This window comes from Centroberyx gerrardi, chromosome 24 (assembly GCF_048128805.1).
Source record: "Centroberyx gerrardi isolate f3 chromosome 24, fCenGer3.hap1.cur.20231027, whole genome shotgun sequence".
Lineage (NCBI taxonomy): Eukaryota > Metazoa > Chordata > Actinopteri > Beryciformes > Berycidae > Centroberyx > Centroberyx gerrardi.
Genome location: NC_136020.1, coordinates 7473519 through 7490827, shown reverse-complemented (window position 1 = coordinate 7490827; position 17309 = coordinate 7473519).

Here is a 17309-nt window from a genome sequence, read left to right as displayed (position 1 = left end):
GGTATGGATTTAATAAGGGAAATCAATAAGGGATAATGGATTTTACCTCATCAGTTTACTTCTTGAAAAGCAAGGAGTTAGAAAGTGTCCCTAATATTTTGTACATTCAGTGTAAATTGCAACGAATTCCAAATAACAAGCATAACAATTACTTTGAATTATCACTGTAATATTTACGATTGTCTGATATTTTGGCTTTACTCTGTCTTGTCTGAGGGCAATAAATGAAATGTGAGTTACAATTGATCTCTGTAATGTTGACAAATGGGCTGAAGGCCGGTCCATCCAGATGTGTGGCCCAGCAAATGTAAGAGAATCCCTGGATTCCCACTTTTGACACTCGCATGAATTATTCTCAACAGGTTGCTCTCCATGCCCATACAACCCCTCTGGGTTAGCATTACTGTCCAAACACAGGAGAGGGTAATTGGGTATTGATGATTGTGTGTGTGTGTATGTGCGTGTGCGTGTGTGTGTGTGTGTGTGTGTGTGTGTGTACAGTCATGAAAGTGCACAAAAAACGTCTGAAAGTCTGTTATCTATTTGTTTGTGTGCATACATGCGTGCATGTGCGTGTTCCTGTTCACACCCACGCCCTCCCCTGCATGTGTGTGTGTGTGTGTGTACATGTGTGTGTACATGCACGTGTGTCTGTAAGTGTGTGGTGCAGCAGGCATGTTGGAGGCGGGATGTTGTTGTTGGCACGCAGCTCCTTCATCATCCATCTCAACCGCAGAAAACAAACAAGAGAGTGAGATGGAGGATCGACTGTCCTATAGGTGCCACACACACACACACACACACACACACACACACACACACTCTCAGACGTGCACCATGCCTGACGCCCACATCCTACTGGCCCTGAAGGTCATCACCACCTGTTTGATACAATAAAAATTCTAGTGTTACTGTTGTGGATGTTATTGGAGATCGAGTTTCATGCTGTGTATATAATATAAGTGCAGGTGCGTGCAGGGAAATGGTCAGATGGGTGTAATATGGATAGCTGGTAAATAGGGGGGAAAAGAGGGGAAGCATCAGTCTGCAATTTACAGCCATTTCACATTGTCTTCACTTGGCGGTAGATTACCAGAGAATAATTTATTGTCTGAATGATTTTGCCCATTAAAGTCAGAGACGCGGTGAAAAACATTAATGAATATAATGAATAGTAATCTGCTGTGGAAATTAATTGTCCGTCCAAAATAAAGGTCAAAGAACTTTCCTCAGAGCAAAGGCGGACTTGCCAGTTCCGCTCGCTATCGCTGAGAGCGGAGAATATCTTTTTACACAGAAAGTCCCTGGCAGAGGTTTTAGGGGATGGCTACTCCTTAATGACTTAATCCAAGTTCAGTCTCAGTGGCCTTGGCCCTTGTGTGTGTGTGTGTGTGTATGTGTGTAATCCATGCTGTGAGATGGGAGCCCAGAGCTGACCTCACTGTTTGGTTTCACAGGGTCTCAGGGGGCCCGGGGAGGTTGTGGGCAGGTCCTGGCTGCGGAGCGGTCTGAAACGCTGACATGCAGGCCCGGGGTCCGGGGGGAACGCCAGGCCCCGGCTCCTGTTACCGCCGCGTTAGTCACGCTCTGCGAGATTTATGTGTGGAACAGTAGTGAGGGCTTGGGTTGCACGATACCACCAAAGTGTCGCGATATCAAACCCTCACAATACCCAACTTCTAATACCGAAGATTCCCAAGTATCATAGTTTGGTGTGTATCGTAAGTATCCAAATTTATGGTTCATATGGGAGAGCGGATTGTGTCGGTGACTGATATTTAAGGAGAAGTATGCACCCCAATGTCCATATTGGATGGAATAATAAGCAGTGAAAAGGCTGATTAGCTTGTCAGTTTGTGGCATTGTGGTGTTTCTGTACCAAGAGCATTAACACTAGAAAGGCCAAGCTGTGGTCAATTGATGGCTGTGTCAAATTTTAGAAATATAATATTCACTCCCTTGTTGGCTATCTCTAAGACCCCCAAAATCCATCGGCCTTTTTAGTGTTAAATACGAAGAAATAATGCAAAGAAGTAACATTCTGCCTTCTTTGGCATCGTATGGTTATACTGTCCTGTCCCAGCAAGCATTTTACAGACATTGACCAAGTTCAAGTTCAACATCAACCCAAATGAGCACAGCATTTTCACAATATGATATTATGCCACATTTGTTTCAGAAAGATTTATTTATCTCCTGACTTCACAAAACGATGCAGCTGGAAGCAATAGATCACGATGGACGTCCTCTCTACTTTCATTTAGAACAACATTTACATGGGTTTTCAATGTGATGCGTCTGTCGTATCAACATCTGTTCATTGTCAGAATGTTTGCTGGGCTGCCTCTTGCTCTAAACTTGGACTGGAATAGTATTGTAGGGTAAATGTCTGGTGTCATGACAGTCACATAAGAACACTAGCTATGCCCCTTCTCCCCACAGTCACCGACACTGTCTGTGTAAAACAACATCAAAGCATAATGTTATATGCATGCTGTCTCTGTCTCTGAACATGAAAACTGACAACTGGCAGGACCTGATTTTATGATCAACTTTGTTGGTTTGTTGTTTTTTAAGATGCATCCTTGATTGGATAACCGCAGTAATGTTTGCTAATAATCAGTACAAATGGTATTGTCAGGAACACAACTCCACCCGAGACACAAATGACACGCAAATAACTGAGACGAGACGAGAATGTCAACACATTCTCAAACATCATAAATTCCCTCATTAAACTTTGCGGGGAAGGCTACGTCAACAAGGATTCTCGTCCAATCTTTGAATCAGAATTAGATTTTTCCAACATTTCATCTTAATTTTGAACCAAGCGGTGATATAGTATATGTTACATGATGGAGGCTTTCATGCGGATTATGACAACAACCTGATAAACCTGAGGAGATATCTTCATGTGAGACCACACAGCTAGATGCTGGATGTGTGGCGGTCGTTTTTAAAGCGAGCGCTTGTCCTAGCTGACATTTGGACGAGGCGCTGGTTAATTTGTTGTTTCACACTGTTTAGCGTTGATAGGGTGGGCCCGCGGTGTGGATGGAGCCAGGCGGACCACCTCTCTGCCGGCTGACCCTGGGCGCTCGGGGCAGAGGGACAGGTGGAGCGGGACCCCCCACACTTCACCGAGGACCTCCAGCAGAGAGCGTTTAGTCCTGTCTTGCCAGGTGGATTATCACATAGGGAGCTTTAACAGATTTCTATGAAGAAATCAGATTTCAATATATACCATTTTCATGTATTTTTTATATATGTTCATCTTTTGGCATTCAAACTGTTTTACTTTACATATTACTTACTTTGCAAACTTCAGGCTTGTTTTCAGCAACAATAAATCTATTTCCCCGAGCATAAAACATCCTACTCCTGCATTTAAAATTGTTTGTAGCGGAGCTTCTCCACCGAAAGTGTTGACTAAACAAAAGCTGTGCTATTGCACCTCATTCTTTGTGTAGGAGGTTTTAGCATCCCTGTGCTACATTGCAGAGACATAAGGGCTGTGCACACACACCCCTGCATGCTGGATGCAGACCACAAACAGCCAGCATAAACAACGCCGAATCTGCCCCGCGTTTTATCTCCTTGCCACCCACAGTTTAGGCCAGCGGGGAGCTGAAACCCTGCGCTGCCCGGGGTTCATCTGTAAGCCCCCCGGCTAATCACCATACCCAGCCCATCACAAAGCATGGCTCCAGCCCATTAGGGCTAAACCACTCTCTGGCTCCCAGTCAAATTGTCAAAACACAAACTGTAACTTTAAACTACTATTAGACATTATTTCAGTTTCCCACCAAGCCAATTCCGCTGCCAGCTGAAAATCAAGCCAGCTCCGTCTGCGTTCACCCCTTTTGGAGAATTTCAGACATTGTTTTTTACGAGAGCGGCGCTGACGTTTGAAACCCTCGCGCTCATTTAGACATTCTTTGTGAGTGAGGAGTTCCTTTGGGGGGCAATGTTTGAGTTTGGAGTCATTTCTTCACGCTTCTCAAATGGAGAGGAGCGGGTCAGGGAGAAGATGATGAACAATAGGAGGGAATGGAGTCATCTCGGAGCGGAGTGATTCCCCTCTTTTTCCCCTCTCACTTAGACACACCAGCGTCCCACACTGACCTGCGTGACCCGTTCTCAACAGTGCTTGACAAAGGAATGCACATCTTCACTCTCTACAGTGGAGGTTATTAGCAGCCTGAATTCTTCATTATAGTCATATTATAATTCTCTGAAGCGGATTATTTAACAGCCAGTCACTGATTACAGGATTGTTCCACTCGACATTTCAGGACGCTCCTCCCACCTGCCTTGAGAGAGGCAGATGAAAGGCAGCGGCGGCGGTTGTCGGTGGTGTTTGTCGAACACGTTTTCCTTGATTCCCTCTCCCCGTGTGGTCTCCACTGGCCTTCTTTCATAAACAACCTCCTGAGCCTGGGGTGAGGTGGTGGAGACTAGGGGAAAGAACTAAAGACTGGTCATTGACATGTACAGGATCAGCTGCTCCCTCCTTCCTAGTCCAAGAGCCTATGATCTCACCTGGAGGACCACAATAAGATAAGGAAAGAATAAGTTTCCACCATACATCTACCATGTACACAAAGCCACTGTGTAATCCTTTCCTGGTCATATTAGTGTCCATATTAGTGCATGTTTCTGAGTTTATTCAGTAGATAAGGGTTTCATAAGCCCAAGGGTTGCAGGATTTTCTCAACCCATCCTTCAACTGCAGTTAAAACATGAAAATCACCAACATTGGCGTTACAAGGTTCAATGATGACTTATATATGGTAAAATTGCGTGTTGATCTAGTTCATTTATGCATTTAGCCCATTACCTTCACTTCCTATGAAAACAGAGAAAGTAGTCCCTGGTAGTTCAAAACAGTAAGTTACTTTTATATCATATTTTGTGTAAATTTGGCCAATTTCCCACACAAAACTGCCAGACTTAGCTGCATATCATTTAACATTAACATTTAGCTTTAGAGCTGCTACAACTTCTCATTTTCTCACTTCTGAGATAATGCTAGTCACCTACTAGCATGTTAGCATGGAGCACCAGAGCCAACAATCTACCTGGGACACATGGATGGTTTTGGTGTTTATGTTCTCATCACTTAACATTCCTCACCTAGTTTTGGAAATAGTTTTGCTTGTCAACAAAGATCCTCACCTTGGGAAACAGTAGGATTCAGAGGAAGGAGGTCTAGGATGGTGGGTAAAAGGGGAGGAGGGCAACCTGTGTAAACACAGCAGGGTCATCCGGGGTTCAAACCCGGGAAACCTAAGGGCCACTACCGTGCTGGGGTCTCACTTTCTTTCTCTCTCTCTTTTTCCCTCTCTTTTTCTGTCTGTCTTTATCTACCAAAAGCCTCAGATATTCACTCCACTGCCCACAGGGCCACAGTTCCTCCTTCACCTCTCACAGCATCTCTCTTCTACCAAGGGATGACTGACATACCTTGAACCTTTTCCATTACAGTCGGACAGCACACACACACACACTACGCATGTGTGTGTGCTTTTGAAACCGCTCTGCCAGAGGTGAGCTCTATCCGCTGAGACGATCCTGGGCAGAATGTGCGGAATTTCGAAAACCCCCATTTTCTCCCCGCATGAGTATGAAGATGATTTGCACCCGGGCTCCGGCTCTATATCACCTCGAAAAGTCCTCGCTCACTGTGCCCCCGGAGTTAAAGTTACATGATGAATGACAGGGCATTTAGATCGACTTTCCAATGCAGCGAGACACCGCTGCCCTAGAGACCGCGCTGGAGGAAGAGCGGTTTCGCAGCCAGGCCAGAAAGGATATCCTGAAGAAGAAGAAGAAGCGGATATGGTGTGAAACTTTACGACTTTATGATAATACTGTTGTTCAAGTGATTTTGCTTTATCTCTTCAAAATGAATAGATCTCAATGACCTGATTATCCTGAGAGGAATATGCAGAAGGTTGAGGAAGGGATGGGGGGTGGTGGGTATGGGGGGGATCGGAGTGTCACTACTCCGCTGAGCCTTCATTGAGCGCTTGATGGATGCTCTGTAACCAATGGAGATAGAGTGCCCCCATAGCCGGGGCGAGCACACAATCTTCTCAGCAGATTAACTCCCATTGATTTATAGAGATTTACCTCAGGAAAGAAAACAGCTGGCAAAAGGACAAATACCAGAACCAGCAAGGCATAAATTCAACAGGAGAAAAACCAGCTCATTTGTTAAAAAAGTGATTCTTATCACTGTAAGGCAGACAGTGGATAGAATTTCTCTGCAGACATATGACCCAAATACGATGGCACTATTCGATGAGGAAAATTCAAACCATGCATTTACTGAAAAACACTTCTGTCCCTTAGATCGCATAACGTAACACATATTTCATACCGACAAAAACTTCAAGCGACGCCAGCGGAATAACTGCAAGAGCCGAGCTACTCTAATAGGCTTCATTCTTATCACGTACGAAACGGCCTTGCTGCTAAGTACTGATTTCACAATTTTATCTGGGATGCTAATAAACTTGCCAGAGGTTAGGGATGTCTGGGAAGGCTGAATTATTCAGACGCAGAGTGGAAGCCATTAAGTATATATTATCTGTAAAGTTGAAACCAGGTGAGAGGAGATAGAGCGGTGGAGTCAAACAGCAGCCACTGAGAAGGAATCCTACATGGGATTCATTTGGACTGAGGCGGAACAGACAAGGTGTAGCTCTTCCACCTTGTAGAGCCAAATGATCTCTCCTCTCTCTCTCTCTCTTTGTCCCTCTCACACACACACACACCTTATTTCTACTGCTTCCTCAACACATTCCCCTATTAACACCAATACACCAATCCATTGAAGTGAAAAATCGGATGTGGCCTAACATAAACATTAACACAGCTCCCGTGATAATAGCTTCATGTTCAGGCCAAAAAGCCTGAGTCTGTGGCACAAACACAGGTCCCCAGTGAGTTTGTATCGGCTTACAGGCATCATCCATCCACAGCCTGGTTGTGTCTGGATGTTACAGACACAACAAGCAGCAAGTCACAGCAAGTCACATGTCATGTCACATCACGTCGGATCACGCTAAGTTACATCAAGTCAAGTCGTGTCGCAGCAAGTCAAGTCATGTAAATAACGGATAAATAAAATAAAATAAATAAAAGTCACGTCATGGCAAGTGAAGCCATGGCAAGTCTTGTCAAGTCACATCCAGTCATCTCATCAAGTCAAGTTCCATCAATTCACTTCACATCAAGTCAAGACAAGTTGTCATGTCATGTCAAGTCATATCAAGTCACATCAAGTCAAGTCCTGTCAAGTCACGTCAAGTCAAGTCAAGTCACGTCAAGTCAAGTCCTGTCAAGTCAAGTCAAGTCAAGTCAAGTCACGTCAAGTCAAGTCACATCATGTCATGTCAAGTCAAGTCCTGTCAAGTCAAGTCAAGTCAAGTCAAGTCAAGTCAAGTCAAGTCACGTCAAGTCAAGTCAAGTCCTGTCAAGTCCTGTCAAGTCAAGTCCTGTCAAGTCATGTCAAGTCACGTCAAGTCACATCAAGTCAAGTCCTGTCAAGTCACGTCAAGTCACGTCAAGTCACGTCAAGTCAAGTCAAGTCAAGTCACGTCATGTCACGTCAAGTCAAGTCCTGTCAAGTCAAGTCAAGTCAAGTCACGTCAAGTGAAGTCCTGTCAAGTCAAGTCACGTCACGTCAAGTCAAGTCCTGTCAAGTCATGTCAAGTCATATCAAGTCACATCAAGTCAAGTCCTGTCAAGTCACGTCAAGTCACGTCAAGTCAAGTCAAGTCAAGTCAAGTCAAGTCAAGTCACATCAAGTCAAGTCACGTCACGTCACGTCACGTCACGTCACGTCACGTCACGTCACGTCACGTCATGTCACGTCATGTCACGTCACATCAAGTCAAGTCACATCACGTCAAGTCGCAGCAAGTCATGTCATGTCATTCATGTCAAGTCACATCAAGTCATGTCACGTCACGTCATGTCACATCACGTCACGTCACGTCACGTCACGTCACGTCACGTCACGTCACGTCACGTCACGTCACGTCACGTCACGTCACGTCACGTCACGTCACGTCACGTCACGTCACGTCACGTCACGTCACGTCACGTCACGTCACGTCACATCAAGTCAAGTCACGTCACGTCACGTCACGTCACGTCACGTCACGTCACGTCACGTCACGTCACGTCACGTCAAATGTCAAGTCACATCAAATTTATATAGCACCTTAAACACAAAACGCTGTTACAATTGTCTGTCTCAAGGTAAAAAAAACCCATTAAAGAACATAAACAAGCTGAACAGACCAATACCAAGCACATTACAAAAAACGCAGGTAGAACACATCAGTCACACTGAAAGGCAATGGAGTAAAATCGATTTTTAAAAATGGATCCTGCTGACCTAACCCTTTCGGGAAGGTTGTTCCACTGACAAGTGGACGCAATAGCAAAAGCGTGACCACTCTTCAGTTTTAGCCTAGACTGTGGAATGGCCAGGAGCTGCTGATCAGAAGACCTACGGGACCTAGGGGCGCTCAGTTGTAGTGCAATAGTAGCTCACACAGTAGTTTCCCCCTGTGGATGCAGCCCTGTATCAGATGCAGCTGTAGTTGCGTTTAGGTGTGCCTCTCTGGGCCTTGTGTGTAATAATGTTACACGGCTACAGCTGGACAGATGTGTACCTCTCTCTCTCTCTCGCTCTCTCTCTCTCTCTCACTCACACACACATACAGATGTGCAGAGAGAGAGAGAGAGAGAGAGAGGTCTTGCTCCCCTCCTCCCCAAAATATCCTTCCACACCTTGTCGATGGGACCGGAACTTTCCTGTGTTTCGCCGGGGTGGGCTGCACTTGACTCATGGGGCTGAATGAAAGAGGTCACGACCCAGGCTGTGAACTGCTTCCTGTTTCTGTTGAAGGGGTCTTCCGAAGCCCGCGGTGATCACAGGAGAGGCTGGCAGGCAGCCGGAGCGCATCCGGTAGCGGAGACGCTGCCACAGTAAAAGACATACATCAACAGAACAGTAGCCGTACCGGGAGAGAGGGGGAGAGAGAAGGGAGAGAGCGAGGTGCTGTTATTTACTGCTGTGGGGGCCGGAGGCAGAAATGAGTTCACTTTTTCAGAGTAGAAAGAGGTGGAACAGGAGAGATAGTGGCTGGCTGGGGGCTCCAGGCAGCTCGTTGGGGGATGGCTGATCCCCTTATCGGTTCTCACTGACACCTTAGAGAGCTGTAGTCTCATTATGGAGATATAAATGAGACTATGGTTCAGAAGAGGAGGTCACAAGACCATAAAAACAGAAGTTACTTGGAAATCTACACGAGAGGCAAAGAAGACATGAGTCACGAGAAGGAAAAGTCTTTATTTGAAATATCAACACCAAGTGTAATGCATGAATTGCTCCATCAAGGATGCACAGTACAAGTGGATAAGAACTACAGTTTAAAGATACAATCCAGAATTTATTTGATCTATATTCTGTGTATATTCACATATCGCTCTTGTCATGTGAAAGCTGTGCAATTCCAAATTTGGTGATTTTTCTAAGAAAAACAAGGCGTTATTTCAGAGTTCCTGGAAAGTTGACATTTCAGAGATTTATGTTCTCATGGAGGCTGACTTGTAGATGGAAAGGAAGATTTTTGGAACTTTTGTAAGCTATCATAACCCAAAATCCATTCCAAGTATAAACAAACTGTTTACAGTTTCAAAATACATGTAGTTAGGTTTGTGTCACATTCATTATCTGAGATTTGAATGTGACACAAACCTAACTACATGTATTTTGAAACTGTAAGAGTAGAGTAGAAAAAAAATGCCTTCAATCCAATAAATCACGATGTAAACAAAACCAATGGTGGGGTGACAGTGTTTCTACGCTGCAATTACAGATCAGGCCTTTAAACACACAATGAGCATAAGGTCTGTCTCTTAGGTTTAGACTATGTAGATTCACACCTAACACCTTAGGTCATTCACATTTTCTCTTCCATGAATGGCTTCTCTGACCTCCTTATGCCCCACTGACAACTGTCATGCGCTGATTTAGGATTATTTTTAAATCAGGAGCTGTCGAGGTTTTGACGGGACGGGGATGGGGTATCCGTGTCCCCGGAGGCCTTGTAAATCTGGACAGTTTACTACGAGGGGGGAAATGGCCCCGGCTCTCCCTGTCCAAGCCCGGCGTAATCCCACCACTTCCTCTCCTCCGCTCTGCTGCCCGGGCTCACGCCGTAATGCATTTTCTGTAACTAACAGCCGTTGTTTCCCGATTGTCACGCTCCCATCCCTTTCTCCTGGAATGTGTGTATGTGTGTGTGTGTGTGTGTATATGAGTGTGTAGTAGGATAGGGGCGGTGGGGCTAAAGCACTCGGTCGGCCAGGGAGCTGTGGACAGACAGACAGAGGGAGAAAGAGAGAGAGAGACTGGTAGTACAAGGTCTGGAATTGCAGTTAATGTTAACACAACCCTCTTCCATTGTCCCTGACCCCCCCCACCCCTCCCTCTCCTCCTCCTCCTCCTCCCTCTCCACCGCCACCTCCTCCCCTCAGCTCCCTGCCCTGTGATGGGGCTCTGGCAGCCAGGCAGGGTGCTGTAACCTGGGCCTCCTGCCTCCGTCACGCTTGCCCTCTCTCTCTCTCTCTCTCTCTCTCTCTCTCTCTCTCTGCCCCTACCCCGGCGAAAGTAGAACACATGGGTGTCAAGTCCTCTCGTGCTGGCAGTGTCCAGCCCCTTTCAACAGCTTTTAGGCCGTTTAATTAGCCATGTCCCTCCTATCTCCACATATAGGGGGCATGACAGGCCGAAACACACACGTACTCAAGACAGGGGAAAGCAGCGGGGGTGGCACACTGAGTGCATTTTGGCAACAGTCCCAGGATAATCAATTCACACCATTCTCAATAACTTTCTTCACAATACCTCCTGACAGTTTCTAGTAATGTACCTTATGGGCTCCACAGTACTCTGGAATCTGGCACTGAGGTAATCTCTTAAAGGACTAGACCAGGTTTTCGGGAGATTTGCCAACTTACCCAAGTGATGAGAACATAGACACCAAAATTAATGTGCCCCCAGTGGATCATTTGCTAGTGCTCCTCCATATGCTAACTGTTTAGCGTACGCTATGTTGAGTGATAATAGGTGACTAGCATAACAACACTGGCCTTTTAGTGATAAAAAGTTAGTTTTTATAATATGGACTGTACTTTCATAAAATCTTAAAATCATAAGTCCCTGCAGTTCAAAACTAAGATATTTGTAGAGTACATCATATTTTGTTTAAATTTTACCAATATCCTGCACAAAACTGCCAGACTCATTTAAGACCCACTTAAGATTACTTACCATTTAGCTTTAGAGTTACAAGTTCTCATTTTGTCACATTTGAGATAATGCTAGTGGCCTACTATCACTCAACATGCTGAAGTGTTAGCATGGAGCCTACTATCACTCAACATAATGTAGGCGAAAGTGTTAGCCTACTATCACTCAACATAGTGTATGCTAAAGTGTTAGCATATAGCCTACTGTCAACATGCTAAAGTGTTAGCATGGAGCTACTATCACTCAACATATGCTAAAGTGTTAGCATTTAGCCTACTATCACTCAACATAGTATATGCTAAAGTGTTAGCATATACTATCACTCAACATAGTGTATACGTGTTAGTATAGTCTACTATCACTCAACATAGTATATGCTAAAGTGTTAGCATACTATCACTCAACATAGTGTATACGTGTTAGTATAGTCTACTATCACTCAACATAGTGTATGCTAAAGTGTTAGCATACTATCACTCAACATAGTGTATACGTGTTAGTATAGTCTACTATCACTCAACATAGTGTATGCTAAAGTGTTAGCATGGAACACTAGAGCAAAGGGGGGATATGGATGCAACAGGCCGATCTCCCAGAGACTCTGTGTATTCCTTTAATCGTCAGGTTAAAAGCAACAACAACAAACGTGGCGTGACTGAAAGATAATCTTTAGACTTCAAAGCTGTTTGGAATCCCGCCTTGGAAGCGCTGTGAACTTTAATAATCTACCCACCCCTGTAGCACTGGAGGTGAGCCGCTCCTGTGTGAACTTTAGTCTCTGTGTGTTTTTATTAAAATAGATCCTGGCCGGGCACGCTGACCCCTGAGGAGGGGATCACTGCAGGTCCTCCGCAGGTTGTCCCAAAGAACCAGGGTGCCACAGACGGAGCTGAGGGGGGAAAGGTTGAAGGGTGTGTGAGGTACCCTGTGACCCCCGATTTGGTTCGGGTGTAACCGGCTCGCTCTCGGGGGGGAAACCCCTGCGTGACCCCGCTCACCCCGTGTGCAGGCCATGTCCAGTGCCACACTGCCACCGCGGCACAAACATGGAGGACGAAGAGACAGAGAGAAAACGAGACGGGGAGAGAGAAGAGAGAGGGAGATTTTAATGGGAGACAAAGGTTCGGCGGTGTGAGCGCACTGGGACTAATTCTGCTTTAGTTCAAGTCTAGGGTAAATGCGTTGGGAATGAGTCAATGCTGGCCGGAGAGAGTGTGACTAACGCAGCGGGTCAATAACAGGGGAGCCCTTTTCTGGCTGCTTTCAGACCAAAAACAGGCTGAGGGGGAGAGCAAGGCCTCTTTGTGCAGAGCGAAACAGACCAGATGAATCAATCATCGGCTCAATATTCTCTCTCTACCCTCAACGGTACCGAGGGCTACTTTAAGGGAACAGGGCAGAGGGGGGGGGGGGGGGGGACCGAGCGGAGCGTGGGACTGTGAAATAAACCTGCTTTTACATTGTCATCAGCATTCATGCCAGACCTCTGTCTGCTCCAATGCTTATTTCCAACATTCAGGTGGCTGCTCGGTTCTTATCGGAGTGCTTTCTGCAGCCCTTTAGTGCCCAGAAATATCTATCCACAATAGAAACCCGTAAAAAAAAACAATGCTATTACACAAAGTGATTTGTTTATCCAGTTATGTGCAGAAAAGTAGAGGGGGAAAAACTGGCGATAACGGTTTCTTTCCTCTTCTGCCAAGAGAGAGCATGAGGTAAGTGAGGAAGTATCCCAGGTATGATCTGACATGGCTCTCTGAATCCCACCAGTCTCACCGAGGCGTCCAACATCTGCTTTGTCTGTTACACCCAACACCAAAGAGAGCAGTGTTCAAAGCTGCTGTCTGTAACAAGCAGCCTTATGCACACACACACACACACACACAGACGCAGGCTTGCTAATTGCGAACTGTCTCCAAAGCTTGGCTAGAGACGGGCTAAGAAAGTCTTGATGATCGCTGCGCTCTCAGCTCCTGCGAAGACTTCAGAAAAATAAAAACCGCTCCTCCGAAACTTCATAAACTAGTTCAGACCCTTAGCTCAATCTAGTGGGAGTTCTATTATCATTTTGAATGTGTTTTTGTCTGTCTGCAGCGTCCCTCTGTTGTCTCCCTCTTTCGCTCCCTCTTTCGCTCCCGCTCTTTTCATGGTGTTGTTTTGAAGATTTGGAATGATTGCTGTGTGTAAGTGGCTGAGCGTGAAGAAGGGCGTTGCTGAAAACTGAAAGTATGCTCAGTCGGCATACCCTGGAATACAGATTTAATATAAACACACACACACACACACACACACTGATATGAATGTCCTGTCATTCATCATGTAACTGATACAGAGCCGGAGCTGGGCACACATCAGCTTCATACCAATGCAGAGAAAAAGGGTTTTGGAATTCCACACATTCAGTCCAGGATTGTCTCAATGGAGACATCGCTCCTCTTTCAGACATACACACACACACACACACACACTCACAGATCCCCCCCCCCCCCCCCCCCCCAAAGGACAATCCAATAGATAAGCAGCTAGCTCCTCATTATCACTCTCGGGCCCAAACAGCGGCGTGTCGCTTGGCTAAGCTACATTTCCTCTCCAGCGAAGCCAACATTTGTTGCTGCCCGCTACTGTCCCCTGATCCTCAGCCAATTGTTGTTTACTCTTCCTGGGCAATGAGGCTCGACAAGGACTGGAACTGCTGTAGGGAAGAGGAGGAGGAGGAGGAGGAGGAGGAGGAAAACAGCAGTGGTCAATATATGTTAATGAACAGTCCTCCCTCTCTCTCTCTCTCTCTCTCTCTGCAGCAAGGATCCTGATACCGAAAGTGAATGTAGGTCATGCATTAAGCCCGTTTTGTGGGCATGTGTGTGGGTGTGTGTGTGTGCGTATGCTTTCATGTGTTAATAGGAGTGTGTGTGTGTGTGTGGAGAGATGTGTGGATGCAGTGCAAGTGATGACAAAATGCATCCTGGCCTAACACCTCAGTGTTTGTGTGATTTGGAGACCTAGAGAGGCAGAAGTGTTAACAGAGGAAAGGCAGGTGCTAGGTTCAGTGTGTGTGTGTGTGTGTGTGTGTGCGTGTGCACTCAGCCATAAAGGCATAAATCCTGCACACTAAATGACAGAATTTAGACACCTAAAAGAATTACACTATGTCTAGTTGGGCGGAAAATAATTCAGACACCCCCGCGTTCTAAATTGAATCATTTGTTTAATTTACCGTTACGGCCCCTCAGTTTTCAGCTTCCTTGGAAAATGGATACACTCGGCGGTCTAGGTGGACAGAACAGAAGCAGAGCCTTGTTAATGGAACTCCAGAGGTAAACAGGGAGGAAAACAAATCAATACAGGCACCGGCATGATGCACGTCTTTGCTGTCGGGCGAAAACCACGGATCTCCCAAATGTCAGCTTTTCAGGAACGAATAAACGCAGCCTTGTTTTCAGATTGACTGCCGTGCATTCTGGAGTTTATCCAGTAGGGTTTTAAAAGGGGTTAAAGGCCAAAGGGGTTGTCAGACTTTCTCAATCCATAGAGGAGCATGTAATCCTTCCAGTGAAGTTAAGACATGAAAATCACCTAAATTGGAGTTACGAGGTTTCCACACGACAACAGCGATATCCTTTTGTGTTACATCTGGTTCTACAAATTACATTCGATCGGCACGCACCATACTAACATTTCACACTCTGGGCTACACTGGCCTGGATTGTCAGAAGTTATCAGAGTTATCGGCCATAATCAGGGGTGGATTCATTAATTTAAAAAAATAATCTAATAGATATATTACTGGTTGCCTGTTTAGAATAGGAGCAGCATAATCCATTATAGCACACCTCAGAAATCTGATTTAGTAAGTCTTTAGAATATAAAGATAAATAAACAACATATTTTACAGGTTGCAATTTCAATAGCACTATGATCTTATTACTGGCTGATTTCAGTTACAGTTTCCCTATTTTGCAAACCAATGGCTGTACTCCCATGACATATAATCCATTACAGCCATACTTAAGCCATAATATGCAGACATTATTTTGAGGAAAGGGAAATGGAAACCAATTTTGCCATCAGAGAGAGAGAGAGAAATAGATACAAACAGCGATTTCGACACAGTATTTCTCTCCTCTGCTCCCCATAAACTCACTGCATTATCCACATTCATTTAGTCCCTGTTGTCCATCCCTATTCCTGCTGCAGGCGACACGGCCACTTCCAGCAGTATGTAGCAGTATGGCCTTTGGAGGTGATGCGGTAGGCAGGGGCGGAGAATAAACAGTAGTAAACAACAGTAGCAGTGGGGAGTGGGGCCTCCCCGCTGTGTTGATTATTGGAGGGCTGTAAACAGGCCCGGTCCCCCGGGAGCTCGCCGAGCGGGAACGGCTGCTGCTCGCTGCCCACAGAGAGGCAACAACATCTGGGCCTCAGCTCAGCTCACCTCATCACTCTCGTAATGTTGCGGTGGCGTGGTGTGTGTGTGTGTGTGTGTGTGTGCATCATCACTGGGGGGAGAGAACGAATAGCAATAACAAGCGAGCGTTTAACAGAAAATGAGGAAATGACGCTGCAATTTACTGTAAAACTGCGAGCTGTTATGGAAAATGATGTGGCGAGCAGTGAGTGAGCTGTAATCAAGAAGCAGGAGCTAGTAGCCCATAGTCAGAATCTTAAAATTGGACCATTTTCATTACAAACAATTCCAACAATTACTAGGATTCAGAGTTTTCCCCCAGAATTGCATTCTTTTCAGGGTGGAAAAGCCTCTGAAACTGCATTTAGACCATCATGCAACTCTAAAACTCTCCACTGAAATCTCCTTTAAGGCAGGGTGGGACAGGTTTCATCGCAGGTTTTACACACTGACACCTGCAGGGGGTCAAGTGAAATATTGATATGAAGGTCCATCATATCAGCAGTGGAAGACACTGTCTGGTCAATATCTGATTTTTATAACAAGGCCAACACCGGCCTGGTATATCAGTCTACCTCTCTCTCCCTGCACAGCACAGCGGTCTGTTGCAGAGACTGTTGCAACCCCTCTTGTTTAAAGCAGAGTGCCAGCAGAATGAGCCTGGGTACCACTGCTAGACTTGGCAGTTGAGCTACTTTATCCAAACAAGTGGATTTAGGTGACTTGCTGGAAGGCATTTTGGCAAGGCCGAACACACTGTGGAACTGTGGTCAGATGTGTATTCTTTAATTATGTATTCCTTGATCTGTCATAGGACTATAACAGAACCTTTCTGAAATGGCAGCAAGCCAGTTGAACATATGTTTTCTAATGGCTTGTGGTGGGGGACTAATGCATTACATTTGTACTATCCGTTCACCATTGTGTTATAGCACCCTCTGCTGGTGAAAGGTCTGCTGGAACTATCATGCAGGTAAACTTATAGTAAACTAAAACTCAGATGAAAACTAGGTGTTAAAAAACTGAAATAAGAACATAAACAAGACTTATGAAATGATTTAGATTTTTTCTTTTTGCTTATGTGCAGGGTAAAAAAAGAATGAATTTTGGGCAGAGAATTTGGGCTATTTTTACAGTGCTATTTTAAAAATGTATGTAAATAATTTTTTATAAGAATTTGATTTATTTGTATCACACAATATCCGTTTCAAACAAAAATACCTGTTCTGAACTTCTATCATTATACCTTTGAAAAATACCAGGCCTACCAAAAATACTAAAACTAGAACTGAAATTAAATAAAAACTAAAATAAAACATTTGTAAAATAAACACACAAAATTAAACATACAAACCCACATGAAATTGAAACTGTAATAAAATTTGAAAACTACATAAAAAAAAACTACTGAAAAACCCACAACTATAATAATACTGATGTAGGCCTATATAGATTTTGGTGGAAGCCTCTATAGTGTTTTTTCAGCAGCTAACTACATGTCAAGTATTCCGGGTGGTTATGTGCAGAAACTACAAACTACTTGTACATAATAAAGCAGTTTCACTT